We start from the raw sequence: 6,000 nt of genomic DNA, 5'->3' as shown, positions 1-6,000 counted from the left end.
TTCTACTGGTGTCGCTGCCTTTCTCTTGTTGATTTATAGAAGTTACTTGTGTTATTCATTTAGTGAGGTCTAGACATTGTAAATATTTTTCCAATAATGCCTTCTGTGTAACGAATGTGTACATGGTGACTTCTTTGAACAAGAAGGCTTAATGTTGATGGACTCAAAGTCATCAGCACTTTGCCTGAGATTTGTGGCTTTGAAATTTTGTTTGAAAAGCTTTTCCTTGCCCTTAGGTCACCAAGATATTTTCCTACATTCTGCCCCATTAATCTTTATAGTGGTACCTTTACTCCTTCGGTCTTCACTTCATGTGGAGTCCACATTTGTATGGTATGTGAGGCAAGGATCCAGTTTTATTTCTGTCTCTGTAGTGAGTCAGTTTTCCCAATGTAAGCTGCTAGGTACTGACTTGTGATATCTTTTTCATCATATTCAAATTTCCACATATACATATGGGTCAGTGTCTGAACTCTCTGTCCTATTTTATTGGCCTATTCATCTGCTTTTTGTACCAGTACACCACTATTTTTTGTTACTATGGCTTTGTTGTGTGTTTTCATAGAGAGACCAAGCTCCCTCTCTATTCACGCTTTTTAAGCTTGACTTAGCCATTCACAAACTTTGTGAACTTTCTTCCATCAATCTGTTAATACACTAACAGATTCATCCAAATAAACTTTAAAGCAACTTGTTACCATGTTCCTCAAATACCCCTAAGAAGAATTTTTTTAGGGTTGTATTGAATTTATGAATTAAGTGAAAGAATTGATGCCTTTGTAGAGTAACATTAAGTTGTGTCATCAAAAAGCATAGGGTTTTCTTCATTTATTCAGATCATCTGTTATATCCCTTACTAATATTAAAAAAAATTTAATCTTTATTTATTTTTGAGAGAGAGAGACAGACAGAGCATGAGCAGGGGAGGAAGAGAGAGAGAAGGAGACACAGAATCCAAAGCAGGCTCCAGGCGCTGTGCTGTCAGCACAGAGCTTCATGCGGGGCTTGAACCCACAAACTGCGAGATCATGACCTGAGCCAAAGTTGGACACTTAACTGATTAAGCCACCCAGATGCCCCAAAGAGTACTTTTCTGGGGTGCCTGAATGGCCCAGTCGGTTAAGCGCCTCACACTTTTATCTTTTTTTTTTAATGTTTATTTATTTTTGAGAGGGAGAGAGACAGAGCGTGAGCAGGGGAGGGGCAGAGAGAGAGGGAGACAGAATCTTAAGCAGGCTTCAGGCTCTGAGCTGTCAGCACAGAGACCGATGCAGGCAGGACTCAAACTCACAGACTGTGAGATCATGACCTGAGCTGAAGTTGGATGCTCAACCAAATGAGCCACCCAGGTGCCCACCCTTGCTAATATATTAAAGTTTTCTGTTCTCTCTGTAGATACCTTGTACATTATTCTAGTAATATAATTAATTCCTAGATACTTAATACATTTCTTGTTAGTGGGAATGATGTATTAGTATTTATTCCATTTCTCATTGGCTGTTGCTAATGCTAAAAAAAAATCTCATATTCAGTAAGCTTGGTTTTCTCACCCCTTCTAATAGTCTGTCTTTGAAATCTGTTGATTTTTCTAGGTAAAAGATTATATCATATGTAATCAATACAACATTATCTCTTACCTTCTTTCTCTGTTAGTCAGCTTTCACTCAGTTATGCTACAATAACAAACAATCCCCCAATTTCAGTGATTTATAACAACAAAACTTTCTTCCTCACTCATGTAACACATTGAATATATGTTGGCTTCAGCTCTGCTCTGTATGTTTTCTTTTTCCGGGATCCAAGATGAAGAGGCAGCTCTAATTAGGACCATACCATTCTTGGAGCAGAGGAAAAGCTCAAGGGTGCCAGCTAATCCACACAACAGTTGGCAAAGCTTCTGCTCAGAACTGGCACCCTGTCAAATACATTCGTATTCACCGGACAAAACAAATCCCTTGGTCAAGCCTGGTGACAATAGGGTTAAAGTTTCCTCCTCCCAGAGGAAGGTCTTACAAATTACATGGCAACAGGCAGTGAGTGTGCTTTTTCTTGCAGGGAAGGGGTTAGTGAATAATTGTGAACAAGAATATAACCTACCACCCCTCTCACTCTCATTCCTATTGTTTCTTTGTCTTTTCTTTAGCTTCAGCCAAGACCTCTAGTGGTAACAATGAGCATCCGTGTCTTAACTTCATCTTGAAGAGAATGAATCTTAATTTTCTCCATCAAGTGTAATACTTAATATAAAGAGTTTTTATCAAGTTAAGGAAATTCCCTGCTATTTCTAGTACTAGGAGTTTTGATCATAAATTTGTGTTGAATCTTATCAAATGTGTTTTTATCTTGATTGATTTCATCACAATTTTCCCCATTAATTTAATACACTAGCATTTATAATAAATTTTCTCTGTTGAACCATCCTATATGTCTGAGATACAGTCTGAATCTTGATGTATTATTTTTAAATTAGCAGTAAGTTAACTAATATATCATTTACAATCTTTGAACCCATGTTAATAAGTACAAATGGCCAATTGTTTTCATTTATGTGTTGTCCTCACTTAACTTTGAATAATGCTATGCTAGCCTTGTAAAATGATGTGTATACATTTTTCCCTTTTTCTTTTTCTGAAAGCATGTGTGAGGTAGAGATTAATATTCCTTAAAACTTTGGTAGAACTTTCCAAAAAACCATCTGGGTCTGGAGTTTTTTGAGAAAAACAGAGCTTTTATCATTTTAGGTTACTTAATACATACAGGTGTAGTCAAATTCTCTATTTCTTTTCTGTGTCAGTGTGGCATTTAATTTTTTTTTCTAGGAACTTATCCATTTTAACTAGGTCTTCAAAATTGTTAGGCTATAATTGATCTTAAAATTCTCTATTATGATGGATAGAAATATACCAGAATGTTTGAAATTAACACCAAGAGTAGGATTAAGGATTATTTCTCTGTTTCATATGTTCTATGTTCTTTTTGTTATAGTCTGAATGTTTTACACTAAGATATTGCTTTTATATAATCAGAAATAACTTTGGCTCTTTCCCTTTTGAGTTGAAATTAATACGTAAAATTTACCTAGTCTCGAGTTATTTTCAAACACTCATGCCTCATCAGAAGAAGGTATTTGGTGAATCCTTGGGCAGACTTTGTTTCTCAGGCACTGATTTCATCTCTAAACAAGGGGAAGGGATTTCCAGGGGAAAACATAACCTGTGCGTGGCCCTGAATCTCCCTGTGCACTTCCAATGTTTTCTAAGCAATAATAATTAATAGGCACTATCTGACCCTCTTGGATTTATACCAATTTGGTTTATATAAAAGGACATTTTTACCTAGCAAGCCCTGGGTACATTTTTTGTTTCTTATTTGTAGCTGAACTCTTGGAACATCCATTGTTTGTTCTGTTTGCCCTTGTACTGCCTTCACTCGCCACTCAAGTATGGGTTTTATTAAGCGGTGTATATTTCATCTAAGGCCTCGGAAATGTACTTTTTGAGGAAACAGCTTTTCTTGGTATTTTGTGGTGAGTGGTGACTTATTTCTGTTTGGTCTTTAGCATGTGTTGTGTGTGGGTCCTGACGATTCAATGAAGCTGTTTTCTGTTGAAAAGCTGTCAGAAAACACAAATCAAATCCAGTAACTGAATAGACACAGCCGAACAGGTTCAGCTAGTTCACATGCATTTTAAGACGAATGTGTAAGGAGGGATTTTTCACTATCCTCCCTTTCAATTAAATGTCTTTCGTTCTCTAGAAAAATGTCTACAGTGTGTGTGTGTGTGTGTGTGTGTGTGTGTGTAGAATGATATATTCAGAATGATAGATTCTTCACCCATCTTTGTGTTTCAGTCATACTGAAATAATCCTAGCCTCATTAGTACATTTTCTTCTCTTTTTAAAAAAAAATTTAATTTTTATTTATTTTTGAGAGAGAGAGACAGAGCACCAGTGGGGAAGGGGCAGAGAGAGAGGGAGACACAGAATCTGAAGCAGGCTCCAGGCTCTAAGCTGGCAGCACAGAGCCCGACGCGGGGCTCAAACTCACGGACCAAGAGATCATGACCTGAGCCGAGGTAGGACACTCAACCAACTGAGCCACCCAGGTGCCCTCATTAGTACATTTTCTTGACATCAATGAAGGAGATCACAGGACTCTGGAGTGAATTAATTTGGGAGGGACTAGAAAGCACACACAAAAAATTGTTTTCATTCACAGAACTCTCCGTCCTCATCTTCAAAAAGAGGAGGAGACCATGGTTTGGGAACGTGGCACATGATGTGCCCTCCTCCTCATTAGATGGACGTACAAGAACACTAAGGGGGAAAGAGATTGAAGGCATAGACCCCGGCTCTGCTAACCTTAAGCTGAGTGACCTTGGGCAAGGTATTCACCTCTCGGTTTGGGTTTCCTAATACAAAAACAGCACTTAATTCATATCTTGTCCTAAGGATTAATGGAGATAATATATAGTAAAGCCCCATACTTGATATGGTTGTGTCTATAACTTTTGTTTGTTTCCCCACTTGCCTCCTCAGGGCAAGAAGTTTTGTTGGCTTTGTTTACTATAATATCTCAGCAGCTAAAATAGTGCCAGAATTATAGCAGGTCCTCAACAAAAGCAACATTTGTTGATTGAATGCTGAATAAAAAGAAAAGGCATTTATTTTAGTAACTAGAACATATCTGGCAGTAGGTGTTTAATGAATAGTACTACAATGACAACTATTATAGGCTGTAGAAATGGTGGTGGTGGTGGTGGTGATGGCAGAAACCTGGGAGTGAAGTGCTGTGGTTCATAGCGAGGCTCTGGGAAGCAGGCTGCGTGTATTTGCTTCTGGAACATAAGTATGGACTCCGACCTGGATCTCACTTTGCTCATCTGTAAGATGGGTGTCATAATAATGGTATCTACTTCATAGGGTTATTGTGAGAATTAAATTCGTTAATATTTTAAGCATATTTAGGATAGTGCTAGCCATTACTATCACATCTACCTATGTAGTAGGTAGTAGGTAGTTACTAATTAGTAACTGCTATTAGGGGCTTAATTTTAAGGGAGGGCATTGAGGGAGACTGCCTCATCAGGAAGATACTATGTGAAAGAAAGAAAAATCGTCAAAACAATGGAAGATGCCATTTTCAATAGCCAGTAAATAAATATAAGAATCTTTATACCTAACAAGTAATCAAAGAATGGTGATAAAAACAGGGAAAAACACATTTGACCCATTAGATTGCCAACATGAAACACTGATAGCACCCAATGTTACCAAGAGGTGGGGCAACAGACACTTTTGTACGTAACTAGTAAGAGCACAAATTGGGACTGTCAGCTCTCTTTCTCAATCTTTCCTCTGTCAGTTCGGCCAAGCCAGAGTAGAAGCCCCTTTGAAACCCAAAGAAGACTGGCTAGCAGAGAGATGCTGCAAGCAGAGCTCCCAAGACACTGTCATCTCAAAGTCATGTGGCTGCCACGACTCCTGCAGTGGGAGTGAAGGCAAGACCCGCAGAATCATGCCAGAAGGCCATTTTGACTGTGAGGTGGGAACAAAAAACACCCAGGCGGTTAGTCTGTGGCTATAACCTAGCTGTTTTAATCCACAGCCTCAAGAACAACACTGACAGCCATAGATCTAAATGGTTTTAGGAATTAGCCACTAATAATGACACCTTGTATTGACAGAGTGACTTATGCATTCTCAGAAGATTCTCTTTGCTCTGTTCTCTCGTAATGGGTTTTTCTGCTGAGTTAAGTGTCCCCCATGGCTCAGATCACTTTGGCTGTGATTTAGCTGGGCTCTCCATGTTCGTTGAAATACTAGATGCAGCCACCTGTGAGCCAGGTGTTTTGTGTTGTAAGGCAGTTTAAAATGCTCCCTTAAAATACCCATGACCTCATCCAGTTCCCCCTGGACATGGAAACTAACAGCTATTGAACCTGTATACGTCTGGCATTGTTCAAATGTTACCTGACACTTAATCCTCCCTGAAACCCAG

The sequence above is a fragment of the Acinonyx jubatus genome, chromosome A1 (genome assembly GCF_027475565.1).
Source record: "Acinonyx jubatus isolate Ajub_Pintada_27869175 chromosome A1, VMU_Ajub_asm_v1.0, whole genome shotgun sequence".
In the NCBI taxonomy this organism is placed as follows: Eukaryota; Metazoa; Chordata; class Mammalia; order Carnivora; family Felidae; genus Acinonyx; species Acinonyx jubatus.
The sequence above is the reverse complement of the archived record's forward strand: the minus strand, read 5'-3'. Positions refer to the sequence as shown.